Source organism: Protopterus annectens, chromosome 2.part0 (genome assembly GCF_019279795.1).
Source record: "Protopterus annectens isolate FY-2018-M chromosome 2.part0, PAN1.0, whole genome shotgun sequence".
Taxonomy (NCBI): Eukaryota; Metazoa; Chordata; order Ceratodontiformes; family Protopteridae; genus Protopterus; species Protopterus annectens.
Window position 1 is genome coordinate 587,282,568 of NC_056728.1, and position 27,095 is coordinate 587,309,662.

A 27,095-nucleotide genomic window follows, 5' to 3' on the forward strand; every position below is an offset into this window, starting at 1 on the left:
TTGTTTCTGGGTTTTCCTGTCCTGGTGGGGGAGGTTATGATTTGAGTAAATCCACAGAGGTTTATGTGGGTTGTGGGGGTTTCACAAGAGCAAGTGTTCCAGTCAATGTTGAAATCCCCAAGAACAATTGTTTCATGGGGGTGGTTATTGGATAACCAATATAAGAAGTCTTCTAAGGTTTCTGCATTCCTCCCTGGGGGAATGTAGTCACAGACAATGCTTACATTTTTGTTTTTGTTAATTTGTAGCTTTGAGATGAGAATTTCAGCATTATTGAACTGTGGTGGTTGTTGGGTGTCTATGCTGACAGATAGGGTAGACTTGTAAAGTATGGCTACCCCACCACCCTTTCTAGTGGTACGGTCTAGTGAAAACATACTATACCCTGGTGGCAGAATCCCATGCTCCTTGGTGGCAGGCTTCAGCCACATTTCTGTTAGGCATAATATATCTGGGGAATGAATGGCTAAGAGGGCAAAGCAGGTGCTGAATTTTGTTATATATGTTCCTGTTTAGATGGCAGGCCAGCAGTGAGCTAGGAGGTCTATTTGTTGGAGCTATGGTGGTAGGGGATATAGTAGGGGGATTAGAGCCAACAGGTGGCGATGGACCAGGGTTTGGGTGGATGTCACCATCCTTTGTGAGGTTGTAGTGTACCTTGAGAGTATGAGTTTTAAGATTTTGAATAAAGTTTTGTAATAGTGTCTAGTTTTATGACTAATGTAACTAGGTCCAGGGGCTGCTCATCCTATCGGACTGCAGCCCCCCCATCTAGAAAAAAACAAAAAAATATATGTTAAACAAAAAATTCACGACTGCCTTACCAGCAGTCCGGATAGGGACAAACAGGTACCCAGCAATCACTGCTGCGAGATACCAGGATTCTGTGCGTTGACAACCGCACCACACAGAGGAGCTCTGGACTGCTACAGCCGCAGTCAGAGCCAATGAGAGGACTGTGCTGCTCTCACAGGACTTGCAAGACTTTTTCAGTGCGCAGGCTTCGGTCACAGAATTCTGGTAAGTAAAGGAGCATGCAGGAGTACTGGGTCACTGATCGGTCGTTTGGGCTGATGAGGTCACTGAAGGATTACTGTAGTACCAGGTCAGCATGCAGGATTACTAGTACCGAGGAGCGGAACTGATCGTTGGGCTGGATGTTGTAGTAGCAGGTCCTAGAGAGAACAAATGGTGGTGAGTAGAGATACCCAGGCTTGAACCCTGTACCTTGTATGCAATTGTTAAGGACCTGAATTCCCTACCCACCACCATTTATAAAAAAAATTGCAGATTTTTGCCTCATATTTGATCTGATCTGTTCCTCATAATATCTGTGGTTTCTAAATATTGCAATGTCTGATATTTGATGGTGCAGTGGTAGTATTGTTGCTTCACAGCTGCTGGTTTTCAGGTTTGATTCTTTGCTGGGGTGCCTTCTGTGTGGGGTCTGCATCTTCTCAGTGTTTGTGTGGGTTTGATTTTGTGTCCTATGTTACTTACAAAGATATGTCTGCATTATTTCTTCCTGGGCCTCTGCTGAAAATTGTTTTTTTGTTCCAAGTCAGATTGTCCTGATTAACAAATGTTAAATAAAATTGACAGGCATTTGAATTTCAGACTTCAGGTTTCTGAATGTTTAATTCTGTACATATTTGATGGTGCAGTGGTAGAATTGTTGCCTCACAGCTATAGGTTTTTTGGTTTGATTCTTGGCTGGGGTGCCTTCTGTGTGGAGTCTGCATCTCATCCCTGTGTTTGTGTGGATTTGCTCTGGTGTCCTGCCATTTTACAAAGACATGTGTCTGCAGTATTTCTCCCTGGGCCTCTGCTGAAAATTGTTTTTGTTCCGTCAGAAGTAGAATTCACAAGGATTTGTATTTCAGACTTCATATTCTTCAGAAAATACATAGTAACACAACCATCTATTCTAGCAGTTTTGTAAGTTTATAAGATGAATATTTGAAATTTGCCCTTATTTTTGGGACTGTATTACCCCATTATTGGCTTTGTCCAGGTTTTTTGTGCTACGGTTGACAGCTATAGCAAGAACTGAATTCACTGAATATCTTTTGAGGGCTGTATTCCCTCATTACTGAGTTTGTCCAGGTGTTTTGTGCTAAGAGGTTGACAGCTATGGTGAGAACTGAATTCATGAAATGATAGTCATTTAAGTTTCAGTCTTCCTCTCTTTCACAAAGCAGCTGATTTGCCATAGTGGTATGTTGCTCTGACTCTTTTGCACAGGGACCTTGGCAGTAAAATGTATGGTGGTAACGCATTTTATTCTAGCAACTTTCCAAGATTATACAAGCAATGTTTAATGTGTCCCTGGTTTTTGGGCTTTTGACCCCCCCCCCAAATAAATTTGACTTTTTCCAGATTTCTTGTGTTGCGAAGCTGAGATGCAGTTGAGTATTGAGTAAATTTTACAAGGAGCTGAGAGCTGTAGGGGAAAAGAAGTTTAGTGCTGCTTAGGGTAAGTCAGCTTGCATTGTTAATAGCACAACAGGTTGTGTACTTGCTTTTGATGCAGATGGTTGTTGGTTCTACTCCCACAAGGGGTGAATGCTGCCATACTGAAAAAGTTAAGATACTAACTATGAGCCTGTTATTGGTTTGCTATCCATTTCCTATTGCAATATTACTAGCTTATCATTTTTAATGTAACATAGGCAATTTATTCCTCAGGGGCATCAGACACTATTTTTCGATGAAACCATGAAATATAAAGGTGTTTGCTAGCAGCAACCTCTTCATTAGTTACAGATTTATTTAATGTGGAATTATTTAGATAACTTTTTTACTTCTTCAGAGATTGTGCATATTTACTGATAATGGTGGACTGTAGAATTGTGCATATTTACTGACAATGGTGGACTTTAGAATTGTGCATATTTACTGATAATGGTGGACTGTAGAAGTTTGAGTAGACTTTTATGATGGAAATGTTCTGAACTGGGCAGTTTTGTCATTATGGGTGCATGCATTTTGTTTCATTGTTTACTGGAAAGATGATCTGAATTTGGGCAGTTCTGCCACTGGTAAAATGTATTTTCTTTGAATGTGGGTTTCCATGCTGTTTCAATGAATGTGAGTTTCAAGGGCAGAGAAGTTTTAATGCTAAGTTTGTTTAGCAGATGTCTTAGTGTTTGTGCTGTAAAATGCAAAATAAAACTTTCAAATGAAGTCCAAATCATCATAGAAGTAAATCAGTATGCACATTAGTGTTTATAAATGGAGTGAAATAGCCAAATATTGGATCGTTGGAATGGCTGCAGGGGGAGGCTCCATTCGACCATGATTTTGTGAGGGGGAAGGGTGGCAAACTTAAAGACAGCCCCAGCTGAACTATACCTCCCAAATTTCCAGATTTTCAAAGAATGAACAGATTTTTGCTTCTTATTTTTGGTTTGTTCCTCATAAAATTTGTGGTTTTCTGGCAAATCATTTAGGAATTAAGTCACTACATAATGACACACTGAGTTTCAGACTTCATAACCTTCAGAAAAATGCATGCTAAAGTAAGACCTGCTGTTCTATCAACTGTCTCAGTTTATACAAGAGCAATTTTTAGTACTGTTTATATGTTTCCCCCAATATTGAAAAATAAAAGGCAGCTGTTGCAAGACAAAAGCGACTGTTACACTAAAGGGGTTGTGTATTTGGCCTTGTGTAGATTCTGTGCAAGTTTCTATGTAGGTCAAACTAAGAATGCCCTAAGGTTAAGGATTTATCAACATGTATATGATATCAGAAACAAAAATGAAAAGAATGCACTATATAAACATTTGGTTAGTGAACCTATCCATTCTTCCTGTTCTTTATTTTGGAACAGGTAGATCTGGGACCTCGTGGAGGACCCTTGAATGAGTATTTGGAATTTGTAGAACTCAAATGGCAAATTAGGCTTGATGCTTGTCATGCTCCTGGGTTAAATGATAGAATTTCTTTATTGTCTCTGTTGAAATTAAAATCTATGTTTTTTATTTAGTTATATATATTATTTAGGGATGTTCTAAATTTTTTATATGTATTATTGTTTTATAGACCACGACCACACAAACAGTTGAAAGATAACAAAAATGCAGTCACCTATTAGCCTAGCAAGGACTTGCCTAATAAGTGACTGCATTTTTTTTTATTATTGTTTTATATTTGGCTTGCATTAAGTATTTGCAGCCTTGTTAATGAGGGAAATTATGTCAGCTTATTTGTAATTGGGTAAGCAATGTATTTAAACAGGTGCTAATTTCAGTATTTTGTATTCTGAGGAAGTCATCTACCAGACGAAAGCGCTTAATACTGCTGTGTTTGCTTGCACTGTTTTATCTTGGATGAATATTGAATGTATTTTTCTGGAGTTGGAGTTTTCTGCTTATAAAGGATTTGCCACCTACCAAGCGTCGCTTTTGTCTTGCAACAGCTGCCTTTTATTTTTCATTGTTTGTAAGACTCTTACCTGTTTTCCATGTTCCCCCAATATATTTGGCCTTGTCCAGATTTATTGCATTAACAGGTTGAGAGGTGCATGCAAATAAATTGCTTTTTAGAATTAGGCATAGCAAAACCTCTCAAATGTCCATGATTTTGGCTCAAAATGTTGCTCTTCCCCCTAGTAATCCCTCCGCAAAAGAGCAATTTTGGAAGAAAACGTGGAGGGTTTACAATTAAGAAATAACTGTAATAATCAGAGTTACAGATTACTTTTATTTCAGAAATGCATGTAGATTCTTTTATTTTGTCAGCTGCTCAAGTTAGCAGTACTAATATTAAAGTGTCCCTTCTTTGACAGGTTCCCAGCTGTATTGTGTGGCTATTTTATATTTTTACATCACACTTTTGGTCCATTTTTCATAAAATTGTGGGGTTTTTTGGCAAAATTGTGGGTTTTTTTTGGCAAATTAGTGACAAATCATTAAAGACTGAAGTTAGAAAATAATGACAGACATTTGAGTTTCAGATTTCATACCATTCAGAAAATGCATACTAATGCAAGACCTATTCTATTATCTTTCTAAATTTATAAGAGCAATGTTTAAAAATTGTCCTTATTTTTGGGCCTTTGTCCCACTTCGTTGTATGGCTTTGTCTAGATTTCTTGCTCTGAGGTTGAGAGGTATGACAAATGTGTCAGGGCTATCACAGTCAGCCAGAGACATTTCAAATTGTGACATACTTCTTGCACCCCACTCCCCCATGTAGTGACTCTGAATGTGTCGAAGCAAGGCAAGGAGTAGTTATGCAGTGTAAATGTGCAGAGTATCGCCCCATCCAAGGTAGACACAAGTACTAGAGTGGCTTTTCATCTGTCCTTGATTTTTGCAGAATGGTCTGGTTTCTGTCATATTTTTTGTACTGTTGATTTATGCTTATTACTCAAAGTGCCTGTTGCTCTATGTTTAAGTAGCAATACTTTAATGACCATCAGGTAAGCTTGGCTGAGATCGTAAGATGCAAGTAAGCTTTAATAAGCATACTGTTAAAGAATTGCCAACATTAAAAGCCTTTCTGTTGCTGCCATGTAGAGAATACTTAACTAGATAATGTATAAGCCTTGGGCATTGAAATGCATATGACAGTATTTGTAATAAAGGACAAATTACATTATTTTAAGAAGCTCATTACACTTGGAGACTTCCAGTCATCTCTGCAGGCTTTACCCGTAAACTAAACAGAATGCCAACTGTGTGGTCCATAACCTGTACAGTAATCCTTTTAAGCAATGTATCTTGAGCTTATTTCTTGTTTACTTTTCATTTTTTACTTTGATCATGTTTTCCTCATGAAACAAGTAGATAGTTGTCAGGCAGCAGGTCTTTTTTTTGGATAAGAAACATTTTTACAAGTGGGGGCATCAGACATTTCTACTTTCAGCATGTTACTTGGTACTTTAATAAAGATGAATATAAATTATAATTAAAACTGCAGTGCAAGAACTGGTTTGAGTTGAGTGCTATTTGATTTTGACTGGCATTCCATTAATGTATTTAAAAAGTAATTTATTTTTTCATGCCTCGCAACCTTTTTGTTTCCATCTAGATATTAAGTAAGCTGCCATGCAGCCAATGCACTAAAATATTTTTATTCTTCTACACTTAATTTTGTTTTGATTGGACTCTCATAATGAAAGTTTGGCACCCAGGGCAGTGTATTTAGTTAGTTTTTGTGGTTTTGAGCATAGCTTCTCCCCTTTCTAGTTGACCACACCCCTTCCTATTGACCCCACCCATTCAGCTGTCTCCTGCAGCCCCCCTTTGATTTGAAGTCACCAGCCGCCACTGACTAGGTTTAGTAAGATGGTAGTATTTAGGGGTTAAGGAGGTAAGCATGAGGGGAGTGAGTAAGGGTGCATTATTATCTGTTGTAGATGGGATGGATGTTTGGAATTTAGGGTAGTGGAAACCTGGGTGATACTGATATTCGTAGGCAGTTAGGAGATACGGGGTGAGTAAAAGGGGTAGAAGGAGACTATTTTGGGTGAAAGCATACCTACTGAATGGGGCTTGAAACTTATGCAAAAGGAAGAGTAGCTTTGGAGGACTGGTGGTATCAGATTGAGGGTGGTGCTGTTGAGTGACAAGTTGTTACGGATTGGTTTAAAAAAGTGGGGTGTGGTCTAGTACCAATAAATGTAGCAGCACCAGGGGCGGGAGGAATTTGGGGGCAGGGTGGGGTGTGAAGAGCAGGGATGAACCAATGCCTGTATTAAGTTGTAGCAGTTTAACCTGTATGAGGAAAGAGGGGGGTTTGGGGGGAGAGAAGGCAGAAGGAGTGGTTAGAGGAATACATTGACTGACTGACATCTCTCTGTTTTGTTTATAGCAGCCTGAGCTGTGCCTATGGTATGTCATGGAGTTGTAGACAAATTTCTCTGTAACATATGTGAGAAGTTAAGCTTAAAAAAGTGGGTGGTCTTCCCTTCCTTTGAAACCAAGTTTTATAAAGTACAAGCAGGTTTCAGGTACCTACACAGTACTGGAAAATCCTACTGTAGGGAGAAAAGCAACCTAAGAGTTGAAACTACAGAAGGTGGGGTTTTCCTTTAATAATCAACTGAAGAGTTGGTGTTTTTACCCCAATATACTGCAAGCCCCCATATGGCATATTTTGTTTGGGCCTCCTTCAATGTTTCACTGTAATTAGATGAATGAAATAGTGTCCAAAGAAATGTGCTCAGCTCATTTCACAAACAAAGCACGAGTTTAACTGTGACTGCATTAGTGATTTAGTGATAACACACAGCATACTAAGCCCCAGTTTAACTGTGACCATAGCCAGCCTTAGGCATAGGCCAGCTAGGTGGCTACCTAGGGCGCCACTCTAGCAGGGGCGCTTTTCAGTATTTATTTGGTGTATGTAGACTTGGATGGGGGCACCTTGGTGGTGTGGGGGGTGTCATGGAGCCCTTTTACTTAGGGCACCAGTTGACCTAAGGCTGTTCCTGACTGTAACTGCATTAGTGGTTTAGTGATAACACACAATATACCAAGCCCCAATTTAACTGTAACTGCATTAGTGGTTTTGTGAAAACACACAGTATACCAAGCTCCCCAAAGAATCAGAAAATCAATTAATCAAAAACAGCACTTGAGAGTCATATAGATCATACATTCCACAGGTCTGGCTGAACCACTCTGAGGTCTTGTCCACTAGAAGTAGTACTGCAGAGCAGCATGCAATGTGCCTAACACAGATTTCATGCTACTGTGCATCACACCAGCAGAAGTAATGTAATGCCCATTGGCTGTACTACAGTCTGCATTTGGGCCTGTCTTCTATCATTTTTAAAAGGGTAAACAATTCACTTAATTCTGCAAAACAGTTTCTTTATATTCCAAAAAAGAAAAAAACAGAAAAGGAGTCAATTATTTTTTAACCGCTTCTGAGTTGGTGGAAATGAAAATCAAGTCGTCTCAGCACAAGATCTTACACCATTGTCACGGAGTACTGATAAGCATCCGTACCAGTCTGAAGCAGTTAATGCTTGCTGGAACAGCCAGAGCCATGGCATACAGGGATAAAGTCCTGACTACAACACAGATGTGATTAGAGGCTTGGGCATCAAGGTGCTGTCAAGGGAAGATGAGCTTGCCCAACTTGGGGGGGGGGGGTGATGGGAGAGGCATGTTCCCAGAAGCACATAATGCAATATGGCTTCCCTAGTGGAAATTAGAGGACATCATTGCACAGTGTTACTGTGGACAGGTGGAGTGGCTTGCTGACATCAGTCCTTTGCAGAAGTAAAGGGTAGTTCAGCATGGATCACCCACTGCATATCCAGTCAAGAACATTGATAGGGATGCTTAAGGGGATGGGGATTAAGCAGAACCCCCTATAGCAGCAATATGATACTGTCCCTGGGCTCCTCAATGGACCCAACCCTTATCAGAGAAAGATGAGGACAGTAAGGAGGGATGTTTAGACCCAATGAACACGGAGAGGCACTGGGGTCAGCCAATGGTCAGCTGTATGAAGAAAAAAGTGGAAAATAAAATAAAGGTTGTTCACAATGAATACAAACAAGGAATTGTCGTTTCCATAATAAGTATAAAACCAGATGTTCCCACAACAAGAATGTCTTAAGGTACCCAGTATATATACCGATGGCCCAGGAAACTTGCAGCAAAGATGCAATTTATTCATTCTTTTGTTAACCTAGTGAGCAAACCAACCCAAAAGAATCACGTACAGCCAGAATCTAAGCAAAAAAGCAAAGTAATTACAGGATTCTAAAATGGGGATTTAGGAGAATACAATTTGCACAAAATGAGGATGAATTAAATTCCAATTCATTCAAAACAATAGCATATTCATGCAACACAAAACAATTACAGCACCAACTAAGCAAAAGCCAAATAACCAAGTAGTGCAAAAAGATATATATTTGGTATATACCGTATCTATTTATGCAACAGTATCATCATGATCTGAACAGGACCAAAGTCAAAAAGTACAGTTTTGTACCTACCATAAATGTAGATGTTCGAGGATCCACATTGCTGCAGTCCTAACCATTGGGTAGTCCGCTGTCCCAGTCGGCCCGAATACCAAAGTATATGGCTGACGTCGGTCAAGGCGCATTAGTCTGACGTCAGGACGTCAGGGTACTAATGCGCAAGACCGACGTCATATCCTCAGTCTTTTCTTGCCCCAGATGTCAGAAGACCCTAAAAAGACAAGGCCAAAACCAAAAACACCAAACACTCCTGCACCAAAACTATGTACAATATATACAAAATTACAAGAGTATAACCTCACCCACACAACCACCCCTAAACACAGAGGGAAGGGAGGTAAATCGGACTGCAGCAATGTGGATCCTCGAACATCTACATTTATGGTAGGTACAAAACTGTACTATGTTCTTCGTTCCACATTGCTGCAGTCCTAACCATTGGGTAGAATCCCAAAGCAGAGGTAAGGGAGGCTGGCAAATCATAAGGAAGCAGGAGCTGTCAACATGCCTTGCAAAATAGCTGTGGCAAAACCAGCCCTAGATTTAGAGTAGAGAGGAAGGTGGTAATGCTTAGAGAAAGTATGCACTGAACTCCAAGTAGCTGCCTCCAAAATATCCTTAGTTGCCACCCCTTAGAAATGCTGTTGAAGTGGCAGTAGCCCTAGTGGAATGAGGCCTAATCCCAGCTGGAATCTCCTTGCCATGATGGGAATAACAAAATGCAATGCAAAACCCAATCCACTTAGAAATAGTTTGCTTTGACACAGGCTTGCCCTGAGAACTCAAAGCAAAAGAAACAAACAACTGCTGAGACTGCCTAAAATCCTTAGTCCTGCTTAAATAATAACGCAACTGCCTGTGTACATCTAAAGTGTGCAAAATCTTTTCCCCTTATTTTGGGGATCTGCATAGAAAGTAGGCAAATGAATAGTTTGGTTTAAAGCCACACTAGAAACCACCTTAGGCATAAAAGAAGGATTAGTACGTAATGATACCCTATCCTTATGGAAAATCAAAAAAGGCTCCACCGCCATAAGGGCCTGCAATTCAGAAACCCTTCTTGCAGAAGTAATGGCCAACAAAAAACCAGTCTTCCATGACAAGTATTTCAATTCAGCAGTAGCTCCAGGCTCAAAAGGTTGTAGAGTAAGTTTCTCCAACACAAAATTGAGATCCCAAGCAGGAGTAGGAGCTCTACGTGGGGGTCTTATATTCTTTGCCCCTCTAAGAAATTGCTTGAACAGAGGATGCGAAAACAATGGTGGGTCACAATCATAGTGAGCTGAAATTGCTGCAGCATGAATCTTAATGGAAGAGAAAGACAAACCTTTGTCCAATAACTCAGTAAGATATTGAAGAGCCACACTCAAATTAGGCTCAGAAATCTCCAAATTCTTTGCTGCACTCCAAAATAAAAATCTCTTCCATTTTTCTGCGTACACTTTCCTTGTACTAGGTCTTCTGGCTTCCATAATCACATTTAAAACTTGTTGAGGAAGTTGAGACCTGCTGTGTTTCAAAACAGAATATGCCAGGCTGTTAGATGAAGAGAGTGAAGCTTGACATTGAGCAGGTGACCGTCCCTCTGAGACAACAGGTGTGGAATCAAAGGTAAAGGCCATGGAGGCTTCCTTACCAGACTCCTCAGTAATGGGTACCAGTGTTGCCGAGGCCAATCTGGAGCTATTAAGATCATCCTTGGCTTGTCTTGTCTGACCTTTAGGAGCACCTTTGGGAGAAGAGGCAGAGGTGGAAAGGCATACACATGAAGATTTTTCCAACTGAAAGAAAGAGCATCCACTTTCCAAGCTGTGTGATGAAACCTCTTTGTGCAAAACTTCGGCAGCTGGTGGTTTAGTGGAGAAGCAAACAGATCTATGTCTGGAGTTCCCCATGACACTGTCAATTTCCGAAATACATGAAGATCCAGTTTCCACTCGTGGGGATCCATGATTTGTCTGCTTAACACATCTGCTAAGGAGTTCTGTGCTCCGGCAGAAACCTTGCCTGAAGAGTTAGTTGCAAGCTGAGCGCAGTCTCCCATAAAATCATTGCTTGCCTGCACAACGGGTAAGAATGTGTTCCCCCTAGTTTGTTGATGTACCACATGACAGTTGTGTTGTCTGTTAGAATCAACACCTGCCCTGGAAGAAGTAACTCCTTGAAAGCCCTTAATGCAAACTGGACTGCTAACATCTCCTTCATGTTGATATGTAGATGCTGTAGTCTGGCAGGCCACTTGTCTTGTATCCACTTTCCATTTAGATGAGCTCCACAAGCAATGTCTGAGGCATCTGTCGTTAGAATCTGACTCGCCTCTGGCCGGGTCACAGAGAGTCCCTTGTTTAGGTGACATTCCTGAGCCCACCACAAAAATTCCTGTTGAATGCAAGGTATTATTTGAATGACAGTGTCCAAATCCTGGCAGTGCTGTGTCCATACATTTTGAGATACCATTGCAGCTTCCTCATATGCAGTTTGGCATTGGGAAGCACCAGAATACAAGATGCCATGAACCCTAAGGCTTGAAGGACTGTCCTTGCAGTCAGCCCGGACTGAAGACTTAGTTGATGGAAATAAATGGAAAGATTCTTTTGTTTGTCCGGGGTTAAAAGGCCATATGGGCTGCTGTATTCAGTCTCACACCCAGAAAGCACATGTCTTGAGAGGGTACTAGACTGGACTTTATTTCGTTCACAGAATACCCTAGGCATCTTAGCACTGCTATCACATATTCCAAATGCTGTAAAAGGTCTTCCTTTTCTTGAGCCAGAATCAGGCAGTCGTCCAAGTAAGGATAGATTTGAATTCCTTTTAGCCTGAAGTAAGCTATCACTGGAGCCAGAACCTTTGTGAATACTCTGCGCAGTAGATAAGCCAAAGGGCAATGCAGAGAACTGATAATGGGAATTTCCAGCTCGAAAACGCAGATACTTCCTGCAACTTAGTCTGATAGGCACATGAAGGTAAGCCTCCTTGAGATCTAAAGTTACCATCCAGTGATCTTTGCCCAGCAGAGGTAAGAGCTGTTGTAACGTCAACATTTTGAACTTGGGAATGTCCAGATAAGTGTTGAGGATAGATAAATCCAAAATTGGTCTCCACGTGTTCCCCTTCTTTGGTACTAGGAACAGGCGAGAATAAAATCCTAGGCCCCTTTCTGGCACCGGAACTGGCTGTATGGCCCCTATTTGGAGTAACAGAGAAATTTGCTTGTGAGCCTCTTTTCTTTGTAGAGGAGGAATGTCTGGCATGCCTTTGAAAGGAGGTAAGGTATGGAAATAAAACCTGTAACCGTGGTGAATGATATCCAAAACCCATCTGTCTTGGGTAATTAAATCCCAATTTTCTTTGAAAAGAACCAGCCTTCCTCCCAAAGGTGCTGCCAGACAAGAATGTACTGGCAGCTGAAAAGGCAGGTCATTGGGTCTGTTTACGAAAGGACTGACCCCTGCCCTCACCAGAAGTCTGAGCAGGTGAACTCCCTGTTCTAGGCCTAAAAGAACCTTGAGCTCTGCCCCTACCACGCCTAGACCTACCCCTAGACTGGGAATCATAAGCAGGATATGTCCATCCCTTAGTAGGCCAATTTCTACTAAACTTGGAGGCTGCACCTGCAAAAATCTTTAACAGTTTGCATAGACTTAGCCTTGTCCTCCATTTTCTTTAAAACTGCTTCCACAGGCGAACCAAACAACACGTCAGACTGTAAAGGAGCATCCAAAATCCTTGTCTTAACATGCTCAGCTAAATTCTGATCCCTCAACTAGGCGTGCCTACGAAGAACAGAACCAGTGGCAGCCACCCTCGAGGAGGCCTGCACAGCATCAAAACCACATTGCAAGGAATGCTTACCCACCTGTTCAGACACATGAACTAAATCCTGCAACTCTTTACACTCAATACCTTCAGCCAGAGCATCCACCTTAGACTTCAATTGTGAAAGGAGATAATTTTGATATTTTAACATGTGAAACTGGCAATTCAACGCCCTCATGGCTAAAGTGGAAGAAGTATACACTTTCTTTCCCCATCTATCCAAAGCCCTTGCCTCTTTATCAGGAGGAACAGGATTTTTAACAACAGAAGCCTTAACACCCTTAGGCCCCTGAGAGACAGTTTCGGGTCTGCCCTAGGACTCTTAAAAGATACTTATGAGCTTCAGGCACCCTATAGTACCTATCCGGTTTAACTGGGGCAGGAGGCAAAGAATCAGGGTTCAGGGAAGCCTCTGCAAAAACATCTTCCACCACATTCAGAACAGGAGGTATAGCTAAAGGCCTATGCTGGGGTAAAACAAGAATTCCCTAAGCCTCTTCCTGGAATCAGAGAAATCTTGACCTTCCCATTTAAAATGCTCCCTCATGGAATGCAGAGTCTCTGAAAATGAAAAATCCTCAGGAGGAGAAGCTGAAGGAGTAGAATCATCCACATCAGAATCAGAATAAGGAGGATATTCCTGCAAGTCTTCAGCCGAAGACTCAGAAGCCTCGAACACTGCTCAAAACTCTCAAACTCAGGTTCCACCCTAGGCCTCTTATCAGGAGGGCATAGAACCTCTAATCATAGTAATCAAATCCTCTGCCATTTTAAGCATATGTTTCTTAGGCAAAGATCCTGAAGAGCTAGGAGAAACCCCCACTGAAGTTAAACCTGGCCTGCCTCTCAAAGAAGCCTTGGAAACAGAAGGGGAGGCTCTAACTACCTTAGGGAGAGAGGGAAGAACAGCCACCTGAGAAGCCCCTTCAGCCTGGCCTACCTCCTGAGAGGACACATCCTGTAACAGTAAAGTCTCTCCCTGAGACTCCAAAGAAACTCCTGGCAGAACCTCCGGCTCCACTGAGCCTTCTAAAGAACCGACGTCCGGGACTGTCGGTTCTTCCACTCTAGGCTTTGCTGCTTTGTCCTTGCGCTTTTTGACGAAGGCCGGAGCATCCGGCGGCATTTTATAATTACAACGCTTCCCAAAACTAACCTGGCACAGTCTAACCTTCTCTTAATAGTGCGTTTGTTAAATCTAGCACAAGAGCGGCATCCAACAACGTCGTGCTCAGGCCCTAAACAAGGTATACACAAGGTATGGTAATCCCTATGAGGTATCTGTTTCCCACAAGAAATACAGTTATTCACTTTTTCTGACATCCGGTTAAATACTGAGGCAAGAAAACCAAAATATTCCCAACGGGTACTTAGCCAACTTTGATTCGGTCTGAAACTCCGACTTCAGAAAATTTCAGAACGCCAACCTGCACTCGCAAAACTGCTTCTGCATCGGACCATGCGGCAAAAAAGACTGAGGATATGACGTCGGTCATGCGCATTAGTACCCTGACGTCCTAACGTCAGACTAATGCGCCTTGACCGACGTCAGCCATATACTTTGGTATTCGGGCCGACTGGGACAGCGGACTACCCAATGGTTAGGACTGCAGCAATGTGGAACTAAGAACATCAAGTCAATACTCCATTGACAAATGCACTGATAGCCCTATTCTTAAGATGAAAGAGAAAGGACTCTCAAAAGGTGTTAGGGTTTTACCACCTCTGCCTAGCATGTCTAGAGTAAGATACTACATATCAAATAGGAACTGTTCTCTGAACACCTTACACCTTGACTCAGATGTCTTACTCAAAGAAATGAAATGTTTCAGAACCTATGTGCTAAGTGTTGCAACAAAGCAATTCAACACATCAGGGCAAGTAATTAAAGGGATAACAAAATAACATGCAGTTCTGAGAGCTTTGGAACAGTTCAATGAGTGAAACATTAGTGGATGAAAGTTTGTTGATGATCAAGAGAAAAACAGGACTGTTTGGCTGACAAAAAATCCTGATCCCAACAAGCGCTTGTTTATTATTGCAATCTTTTCCTTCAATCTTTACATCTGAGGTCATTGCATCTCAAAGAATAAATACATGTGTGAAGACTGCCCTGAGGCTTGACATTTTTTCCATACCATCCCAGTTATTAATAATGATTCTTCATGAGATTCCACTCAACAATTTGCCTTCATATTCCATGTTTGTGTAAGAAATGAAAATGATCATGATCAGAATAACTTGCATTCAGTTTTACAGAAAAAAACATTTTTGTGCCTACAATAATTTTGCACAGAAAATCACAGTTCTGTGAAGGCATTTTTTTTTATTTTGTGCTGCTGGCACCTGAACAGAGACGCATGCTGTCAACAAACGCTCTTGTTACTAGGCATGAAGATCTAAACTGTAACCCCAACCAGTACAGTCAAAGGCAAAAAAAGTGCACATTTGCAGTCTTTTTTGCAAAGTGAGTCTATAATGTAAATACATTTAACGGCTTCCAACACTGCCATTTAACACACAGTCGTAAAAGTCCACTACATCCTCTCTGCAACACCAGTAGCTTGCAATGCACCAGAAAGGTTTAAAGGTCTCTCTCACCTCATTAGGGCACTTTATTTTAAATGTGGCGCATCATTTGTGTACATGTCCTTCAGCCAAGCAAATGTAAGTCTTTAGTGGGACTCTCTCCTATACGAACACTCAATTTATTTCTCCTGGGGAGATTATTAAACACCTGAAAACGTGGAATAACTGACATTGCAAGGAAAATAACCAACAAAATCAGCAAATAGCATTTTCTTTAAAAAAAAAAAATAATGCCAAAACTGTACTCATGATGTAGCTTCGGAAGTAAATAAACTAAGAATGTGAGACAGGCAACATTTCAACAAAATAAAAGAACTAAAGATGGTAAAGGTTACACTGTTTTTACTGCATGGCACTGAAGTCCTCATGAGTCCTAGAAACATCTGACGCCTTTCAAGATCTGGCCAGCAAGCTTAGACCTGTCAGTGGATTTTTCACATTTATCTTATTAATGTTTTACAATGATTCGTATGATGAATGTCAACAGATGTGTATTTACTATGCAAACTGAATACTTTGAATTCTTTAATGGGTGGTACACTTAAGATTTCAGGATCATTGGAGGTTACCAGGCTAATGGCACCAGGGCCCTTATAAGCCTAGCCAAGTTCAAACTGTGCTCCCAAGGGTGCCTGGTTCAAGCAGACATTAAAATCAGCACCTACTGCTCCTGTCTAAAGGGGACACAGGTGGAATCCCCAGGGTGAATTTCCAGTTACCCATCCATTTGTCCAAATTACTCAAATAGGGCCAACGAGGGGCTTTGTTTAACATGAATAGGAAGCTTGTTCCAAAGGTAGGACAACTTCTGGGAGACTACTCTCTCTCCAGCAAGTTCTGTTGATGTCAAATACCAGGTTAAGGTCCTTTGAGCAAGCGACCCGTGTGCTGTTTGACTTACGAATGGACAGCATTTCCATTAAAGCTGGGTCAGAAATTGCTCCATATGCAGGGTAGCTCTTAAAAAGTGCAGCTGTATGCTTACTCACTTTAGCATGCTCAGGTTATCCTTCTTTTTTGGGGCACACGTCTCAGGATCACCACTTCTTACTTCTAAATAAAACTTCAACAGTTTGTATAATTTATTCAGCTTTCATTAAGCTGAATTATCAATGGCACCTATTCTTCTTCATTTACCCCACTATCAAGCATTTTTGTTATACGAAGGTGCCTCCCTTACCAGGTTTTACTTACCAATTCCTTCATAAGTATGCTAAATAGCCTTCAGCATTAAGGAAATTAAATTACAAGACGCTTTAAGATTTCCATGCCCACATCACACCATATGATGCAAACAAAAAAAAATCCATCCTGGGGACATAAGGTACAAGATTGATACACACATCATTTAACATTAACAGAGTAAAAAAGCAGACCATATACAACACATACCATGTTGCAGTATATAGTGAATAACAGCAGCAAATGTAAAAAGGAGTACATTACATGAGTATTTATGCCATCAGTAACCTGGCTGCAGCAACGGCAGAAGGTCAAATGGAAAAGGCTTACGGACCTAGCAGGATTTTCTTCTCAAAGAGCATAAGGGGAGCATGGAATTCTCACATCATATACAGTTTCAGGAAGTGCACATCTACTAGTTATCAGTGCTGACTTGAATTTTACCTTTCCTTTTTTTTTTTTTTTTTTTGGGGTCCCTATTAGAACCACGAAAGTTTAAAAAAATTGAACGTCTGAAAAGCCGAATATTCAGCTACTCCAGATCAGTTTTCTGAGATCGCAGTACAGTGAAGATCAGAAATTTTGCCCTTTCCTCAGTGTAGTGCAATCTCGGAGTTGGTATATATAATTAGCAGGGGGTGTGGGTGGCGCAGCCCCCACAAAACCGATTTAGAGTAACTGAATAATCGGCTTTTTAGCCGTTCCATATTTCAAACTTTTGTGGTTCTAATAGGGACCCTTTTTTTTACTTCCAGAGATTGAAGACTGTAACAAAACTTACTCAAAGTGAAATTTTATCATAATCTTCCATAATGTCAGGATGCGAGAATTAATCAATACCTTCTTTCTAAGCCTGTAGTTGCAAGCATAGCTAAAATTGCTTACAGAAGGAAAACAAAATTTAAAGCAGCCCAACTGCCATTTGGAATTCCTCCAAGCCGGTGTCATAAAATCAAGTCAGTACTGTCTCTGTCTTGCAGCTTCTGTCAAACAGTCGCTTCTTTAAAAAATTATGTTATTGTTCCATTTTTGACAATGCTACACTTCATTTTACATGTATGAAAGAATACGGTCTCCTTAAAAAAAAAAAAGCCATCTTTGTAGAGATTGCAAAGCTTGTTATATAGACTACCACCAGTAAAATGGCATGCTGTGACCCCCTGACCTTTTTATGGAACTAATCAGCCCTTAAGCTGTATACAGCCTTGATTTCTTTAAAGTAAGGCCATAAAAACAAATGTCTTGAAATATGAATTGACTTCTTGGGAAGAATACAAGGTCATTTCATTCCGTCACTCTCAAAAATTATACAAAATTAGATAAATCCTTTTCCAGGCAAATGTCCCTAAGGGATCTTAAAGGTTCATGCCTGTTCAAGCACTTAAGGAACAGGTTACAGAGGTCAGGTGGCACCATTAAAGTTCCAGTCCTGCTATTAGTGATCTGTCACTTTGTGATGACAGGCTCAGCCTACACAACTCCTTATGCCTTAAATGCATCACGGATCAAGCACATACTGTCCAAAGATCAAAAGAATACAGCATGTGTCCCAAAACTCACTTTATGAAGATCTCACAGGTTAGACACAATAATGCTTTCAGCTTAAATCTTGCCATTTTACAACTATCACTATCCATTCTACAAATGAATTAATTTCTATCCAGACTGTTGACATCTTCTAAAACATACCAACACACAGTGATGAGCAATTCACTGCAGCTCTCCATACATTAACACGGTTTACAACACAGATGCAGACACTGAAAGTTAACATAGCAAAAAAGACCACAATTAAGGGAGCTGAACCAATGAGGTTTTCCGAGTTATGTTTTGTTAAACAGATCACCTCACTTCCATTTACACATTTCTGCTACTGCGTGCAAACACTGCAAAAGATGAATATTTTTAAATACTCTGTACTGCATTTTAATAGTAATAATGTAGACATAAAACTATTATGTTTCTCCATACCCTATCTCTTTGTTAAAATCATATTGTTCATCCACATGTACATGTATCCCTCTCTCCTCTTAGTTTACTTACCTTCATTGATTTCACCTCAGTCTTTCATAAACTTTCCTTGCTATCTTTTTTTCACATATCAGCCCTCAACACATTTCACTCTTTAATAATCTATCGTCTCTCCAAACCCTTTCCCTCCAAATAGAAATCATCCAATCCAATAATGTCCTCCGTCTCCTCATTTCCATCTTCTTCCAACTTGTCACAGTCATTTATCTGTTAGCATATGAAAGCTAGAACCTTCTCCTCTGACCCAATTCCCTGTATTATTCCCATAGTCCTTAAGAGAAACAGAAGCAGTGACAAGGGAAATTACTGGTTAAAACCTTAGTGTAATTTAGGCTAGAAACAGGAAATCATTATCTTGTAAGTTGGATCTTTACACAGATTCTTTTTCTTTTTCCTAACATTATATTTTCCTCTTTGTCATGACTCTTTCAAGCATTTCCAGTCACAGAAGCAGTCTGTCTCTGTCTGTATCAAACAGTACCACAGTTCCATCTTATCTTCTCCACTTCTCTATTCTTTCCAACAGGTCTGACACTGGTCTGCTGACACACTATCTTTTGCAAAGCCTACATATTCTTCAGCAATTTTCTCAGTACACCTTTTGAATCCTTTCTGATGTATTTACTAGCACCTACTCCAAACTACTGAATTCCATATAGGTAAGTGTGTTGCAGGACAGAAATGCTTCATTTCATTTCTACTCCCCCTCTCTTGGGCAACACAATCACCCCCAGTGACTGAAACACAAACATTTGTTGCCACTTAAAGGAAGCTAACATGAAGACGGCAACAACCCACAAAGAATGGTACGATTTCTGAGAAAGCCAAGAACAAATACTGCAAGGAAGTCCTATGCAATAAACAGCAATGCAGCATTTACAGAGAAAGAATGTGCCACATTGTTCAGGCATGTGATAGTATTATTAAAGAATTAAGATGGCAGCAGTAGGCAATAACACATTCATGCCTTTCACATCGTTTCTCACTAGAGCAGTGCAAGAATGATGGGCAACCCTAACTTCTGATACAAAGACAACTGTTCAAATGGCTGGGAGAAAACAGAAAGCAAGAGGATAAACATCTCATCCAACATAACACTAATTGGATAGTATAAACTAATAGAACAGAATATCGATTTCAACCCCTTCCGTAGGTAAGAAATGCAGAACACCAAGCACAGAACAAGTACTTTATACCCGGTTTCCTCATCTCTGAGGTAAATGACATCAGTTTTTTAATAAGAGAAATGCTTCACAGCATAATCTGCTTTAAACGTATGGTATGCTGATGAGCTGCATTAACAAAGAAAAATTTGACGCATGCAGCAAGTCGTCTTTTTTTGCCTTGACTAAATTATTAAATACCATCACTGAGCATTTTTTGAGCCAGAACAATTTCTGCTTTACACTAATAACTTGTGTATATTTCAAGATGCATTAAAAGAGCGTTCTGCCATATCTCTGTAGACTTTCTTTTTTGCTTCTTTTTGTCTCTTCCTTCAGGACCATCAAGCTCCTCTGTTTCCGCTACCCTATACATCCCATTCGTTCCTCTAGGAGGTAAGAGACAAGCAGTGGAAAGTGGAGTCATCATCCAAGGCCAAGGTGGCTTTGTAGCTTTAAATCCTAAATCCTACCCCATGTGTCCATAACCATCCCTGCATTTTGTGTACAATGGATGTCAGAGGGGGGGGGGGGTCTCTCTCAAATCCACAGGTAATGTAACCCCTCAAGACTGCCCTGTCCCCTTGAAGCCAGCATTCCTGTGGGATCTCTGGTCACTACCATTTTCTTTAAATTGAAAAAGCACACAGACTTGCAACTAAACCTTCCCCAGTAACAGGCAAGCAGGCAAATTTGTCATAATTCCTCCCTGCCCCACCTGGTCTTCACTACTGTATGAACTCAGGTTGCCTAGATCACAGTATGGGGTTTATCTCTCTAGATCAATGGTCCTGACAATACCTTTGTACATACACTTGAGTTTTGCCAGACTATTTCAGCTAGTTCTGCTATGCATCGCTTCTGGGACATGTGCTTTCTTGTTTTCATTTTACTTTTTTTTTCACAATTGAAATAGCATTTGCTTTTTATATTCTAAACATTTCAGAGCATAAGCCAATTTCCATAACTTGTACACTGAAAATACAATGCTGCAAATGTCCATATCTAATGTAGAAGTGCTTGTAATTTTTGTACTTTCAGTCATGATACTGGAACAGTTCTATTTTTTTTTTCATACATTTGTATACCGTTCTTGTTGCCTTGAAAATGGTGTTTAAATCTTTTTTTGTATAAATTCGGATGGCAATGAAGAAATCCAGTGTTAAAAATCTTGGCCTGGAACCCCCTCTCCTTTCGTTTTCCCAGTAAAATAAACACTTTAATATCCAAGTTGCACAAGATATACTGGCAAAAAGATAAATCTCACAACAATCTGACACCCAACATTAAATTCAGAATCTTTAAAGGAAGGAAGTTCAACATTGACTGAAATATTACTCATTCTTTAAGGTTATATGAGGTAATGTTATATGAGGTAAGCTTATATGATTACCTTGCATATTCTAGGCAATCTCAAATCCATGCTTGCCTGCAGAATCAATGAACCCTGCCAAAGAAGAAAAAGGCAGACAAAAATAAAAAGATATCAAGCACTTAACTCCATCACAACACACCAGCAAAGGAACAAAGACGGATCAAGGCCTTGCAGTACAATTCTGAAAAACTTGTTTTGTCTCAAGCTGCAAGAATGCACACCTGGGACTAAAGATGCACATATCAAGCACACCACCAATGAAATAAAAAGTTAGCAATCATATTTGGAGAGAGTCTTGATAAAACATAAATGTCTGACTTCCTTAATGTAAAAGGCAATGCAATGACTCAACCATGAAGATGTGCTCTGTCTGTATATAAAGACTCATTCTGCTCCAAGCAAAATAAACAAACAATCAACTACTTATGCCATGTGAAAGATGCAGAGAAACTAAAATCAACTCCGTCTTATATTTAGTGCAAATTCTTCTGCATCACTGTACATGATTTGGATTATTCTTCAAAGCACATAATGACATGCTGAAAGCAGCGATGTAGATGAGGCTTAACTTTTCCAAGTTTCATACTTTTGGTTTCATCGTGGTTTCAGTGTTCCCAAAATATGGTATACATTTTTCTCGTCTTTCCTTTGAATGACCTATCGCCAGTGATACAAAACTGCCATGTCCTAAATTCAAATTTTCTTCAATCACACATTCGGCCAAATGTTACTGAACATTTTTAAATGATGCATCTAGATTTCTATTAGCTGCAAACTCTTATACAACAAATTGCCCAAGGTCTCGGCTGCCTAGATCTGCCTCACTCATGTCTGTACTAGGCAGGCACTAAACCAATCTATCACCCTTCACTTTGTGGGTGATAAGTTTACAAGATGGCTCCCATACAGAAAATTCAGGCTGAATTTTGCTGGCTTACTTGGGTGATCCAGGTACTATGTGCTCACTGGAAGTCAGCATCCCTAAACCTGGCTCCACTGGCAAGTCGCACATTACTGGAATTATCTGACAGAAATGTATGCACACAGAGCCACTTAAAGCTGTAATACTGTTATTTGGGTTCTCTGGTGTGGAAAGGCTTCCTGAAAGATAGATGTTCTCCCAACCACTCCTTGGAATGGAGCTCCTGCAGCACTGCTACAGTGAGAGCTACAGTCCTACGGGTTTCAGGTATCTTGACAGAAATATATCAAAGCAATCTGACTATCACCCAGTGGTATAGGAAATCAACAAGTATTGTGGAAAGCATTATTCATGCCTAAAACAAACTCAGAAATGGTGTGCCTTCTGCCTTCACATAAACCCAAACATGCTACCTCAACAAATGTGACATAAAAGGAAACCTACTGCTTGATAAATGGATCACCAGTTCTGTTTTTTATACACTAATGGGTTCTCTTTCAAACTGTATATATTAAGCCTCATCTCCATACAGAACAGAAGCAGTCACTGTGCCAAGGGGTGGTCACTAACTACATTTCTGATGTATCTTTATGCCTTCAGTACCAATATTGTGGCTGGTATATCAGGTGCCAAACCAAACATGTATACATGATATCACAAAAGTGGCACCAAGGGAGAAACCCACAAAGCTGGCAAGTGAATATAACACAAATAAAGCCAATAAAGGCTGCAGAAAGTTGAACACAGACAAGAGAGTAATTTTCCTTTTCAGTTTTGTGCTTGCAAGTTGTAAAAGCTGTGACCTCTTGGTGAGACAAGAATTAAAGAACCAGCAAATACAGAGTACATGAAAATAAATCATATTTCAGAAAGGGAAGCACTTTGTTTAAGCATAGAAGATAAATTGTAATGGTGTTAATTCAAGCAGCACAATGTGATTACAGTCTTTTTTAAAACCAAAAACATCTTTATTGAATTAATACTTCTGACATGGGCAATTATACATTTATAAACATAAAAATGAGCCATACTGACCATTTTCAGTTGCAAACATTACACAACACATATAATCTTCTATACAGTCACTGTCAAACATTACAAACCTCACTCAGTTCCTGCCTTCCTTTAAACCTCATTCCTCCTCCATAACATTATTCTGCATGTGCTGCTCCGTTGCTCCCGCAATTACAATTTGTTTCTATGTAATTTGCTTCTACCCTTTTCTAAAGATCCTACCTTTCAGTTCCTTTATCTCTATTAATATATTCATACTTATAATATGGCAGATTTAGACTTTGATTTTCATTTTCTAGTAACTGCATTTTTGGCAGACATCAAAATTAAACTCAGCAAAGTCTTACTATGTCTAGGCAATTCAGATCCTGTATCACAGCTCAAAAAAAATCCTTCCTTACACCAATCTGCTCACCCAATATTTCTGACAGAGTAGTCTGCATGGAATTTTTTAAAATCTGCCAACACAGTACACTCCCAAAAAATATGTTCCCAATTACTTCTTTCCTCCCCATCCCACCTCCAACATTTGTCTCTACCTGAGGAAAAATTATTTGGAGTCTACTTGGTGTATAAAAAGTAAACCAATGCAAACACTCCCAAGCAAAAATCCCAACTCTTCTAGACTTTGTTGCATATTTGCAAGCTATACATATATCCTCCCATAGTTACTTTGTGAATTGCTGATCCAATCTCTCGTACCAGTCCTTTCTAACCTCCTCCAACTGATTCCAATACTTATCATGCAATATTTTATATGCACTAGTTAATTATTACTTTTTTTAAAGTAGCTTCTGTTTTAGATTCAACTAAAAACTCTACCAGTGCTGGTCTGTCACTTGGGCTCCCCCTATTCCTTTCTCCTTGCCTATACTCCAATATCAATCCTTGATATGTAAGACAGTCTCTAGCCTGCAATCCAAATTTATTCTTGGCCTCTTCCCATTTAATTACATTTCCCTGTCTAATTATTTGCTCCCAATACTATGGTTCCTTTCCTAGTTTTCTCCAGTAAATTCCAGCCCCTACTTGCCTATTCTCTGTACCCCTAAGTGCAGTCATCCCTAAAGGCAGAATCTCCTTTCTCCATTCCCATGTTGGTTTACTATTTAAAATACTTACTTCTACTTTAGAACTATACTAATCTGTATAGCTATTATTTTCCTTAAAGATAGGCATCCAAAATTCCAGTCTCTCACTATTCTTCAGCTTTCCCCAGTTCCAGCATCATCCTTTTCCACTTTAAATTACAACCTTCTGCTTGTGCTATGTATAGCAGCCTTAGCTGTGTAGCTCTGAAATATCCCTTCAAATCAGGCAATCACAAACCATCTTGTTCTATTGGAAGGAACATATCCTAGTTGACTCTTGCCCTCTTCCCCTCCCAGACAAAATCCTTCAACACTTTACTAATTGCTATCCACAACTTCTCCTTGTGTTGATAAATATATTATGCCTAGCCTGTGTATAAAACTAAAGGACTACAATATTTTCACTGCTTGCATCTTGCTATCCATATCCATAATACAAAGCTGCCAGTTTCTTGGCTTTTGCATTCTTTTTAGTCTCTTCCCACACATACTTAGCTGCCATAACAGAATCCTCTAAGTACTCCATTTTATTATATCCTCATAAATATGGGTATTGCTGAGCCAGTGTGTGTGTACATAGATTACAACTATTGCATTTGTTTTATCTTCATTAATTTTGTATCTCAAAAAGACTTGACACTGTCTCAGAATGTTCCACAACACTGAAATGTCTTTATCTGGTTTTATCGACTACAAAATAATATCCTCTGCAAATAAAGACAACTTTTCATGATTACCATTACCAATCATATTCTTGAGTTTTTGAGTCCCTTATTTTCTTTGCCAGTGGTTCTAAATATAATGCAAGTAAAGGGGAGAGAGGACACCCCCTGCCTTGTTATACTGTTCAAACAGAATTTACCAGAGAGGAACCCCAGCCCCCACTTTAATTCTTGCCTCTGATCCCTCATATATACTCCTAATCAATCTTACAGTTCTTATCAGATAATGCAACTGCTTCTACTGACCTACTAATAAAATCTCAGCTTACTCTGTTGAATGCTTTCTCTGCATCAAGACCCAGCAACAAAAGTGGTATTTTCTTACATTCTGCTTCCCTCTGGATCATCACTTCTATTAATATTATCAAATGTTAGCCTCCCCTCCATAAAACTACACTGATCTAGATCTAACTTTGGCAGCACCTTTGCCACTCTTTTGGCCATTATAGACACACACCCTTTATAATCACGGTTTATAATCGAAATGGGCCTATATGTAGCTGGATCTGATGGATCTTTACCATCTTTAGGTATTACAACCACCACTGCTTTCTTCAAGGAGGTTGGTGCTATTCCTCCTTTTAAAATACTATTAAACAAACCCTTCCAGATCTTTATCACATTCTTCCCACCTAGCTTCCAAACCTCCACAGGAATACTATCTATTCCTGCAGGTAGTGGTTTTACATTACCATTTTTATTTCATCTCTTCCTTTCCTAACTGTTAATAATTGAGCCTCACCCTACCTCTAACCTTAGCACATTAAATTCTTCCATAAATATTTCCATTTGTACTTTTCCCTTGACTTTCACATCTCTCTGATTTATTAAGATTTTTCTACAATTTCTGAAATATTTCTAATACCTTTTACAGGATCTCTGATTATTTTCCTTGTTATAGGCTCCCTAAACTTGGCACCAACCCTTTCTATTTTCTGTTGTCTGAGCCACTGTGCTAAAAAGCTTTTGTGCTCTGGCCAAACAGTTGCTTAACAGCAATTCTTCTAAACTTGTGCATATTATCGAGGTAGTCCCTTATTTTTGCTGTAGCAATCTGCAGTTGCATCTCTACTTCTTCTGTGAGATTCTCCCTATTAAGCAATACTTTAACCTTTGTTAGTCTCTCTAGATAGTTGTACTTCTTAACCATATCCTTTTTTTTATTACTGGTCCACTTATAAACTCCACTTTCATTTTATCCCACTCCCCAGCTATATTTTCTGAAGAAATTTCTATCATACCTAAACTATTGAATAAATTCCACTACCAATTCCTTAAACTCCTCTTTATTTAACAGCTATGCGGGGAGCACCACTGTATCATTTTTATTTTATTATCCAGGATTTTTATTTCAATTATTACTGGTATGTGACCTGAAATAGTTATTGGATGCATATGAAAACCAATTAATCATATGTTCCTGTGAAATATAATTTATGTCTAGTTTAGCCCAGTTTTTGTACCTATCCCCACTCATGTATGAACTAATACAGGACTGCAGTTAACAATACCAATGGTGAGCAACACTGTATACTTTCTTGTGCCCTTTTTGTGCTTTAGTTAACAATTACACAATCACTATCACAATGTACACAAACACCATTTTTTATTCTGTCAGGTAATTAGATACAAAAATTACTAAAACATTAAACTTCAGATGGCATAACATTTCTGCATTACCTTGCAACGTCATTTGCTTTCAGGTAAATAAATGTCTGATGCATAGGTTTCAAATGCCCCTGATTTTGCCTCATTTTTTGCTGCTCCTTGTAAAATCTTTCAATTTTCTAGTTAATCGCTAAAGATTACAGCCACTCAGTAATGCCAAACATTAGAGTTTCATACTACTAGTTGTTCAGAACATACACATTGATGCAAAAAAAGAAGTTATGTACTCACCATAACGTTCCATGTGAGTTGTTCCATCTCGCCTTCATTCATTACTGATGGGTTCAGAGCCGATCATCGGCTCTGACACAGCCGTTTAGCAAAATTCAAAGATTACCAGTAGCTCAAGACCAAGCCTCTTATCCCAAGATGCACTGCTGGAATTACTTCAGATCTTGTTTGCTGTGAGTACCATACTCTAGAAAGAGGACTAATCTCCCCAGACAGGAAGAACATTGAAAAACCAGGATGAAGTCAGCCTCCAGGTCAACTGTCAGCCAGGTGGGGGAAGGAGGGAGGGACGTGAGAATAAAGGCGAGATGGAACAACTCACATGGAACGTT

General features: G+C 39.7%; 1 protein-coding gene across 2 annotated transcripts in view; it reads right to left on the reverse strand.

Annotated features, from left to right (window-relative positions):
* The window catches only part of SHB (SH2 domain containing adaptor protein B), a 1,716,047-nt gene that overhangs the window by 286,455 nt on the left and 1,402,497 nt on the right, over positions 1-27,095 (reverse strand). The window lies entirely within an intron of this gene.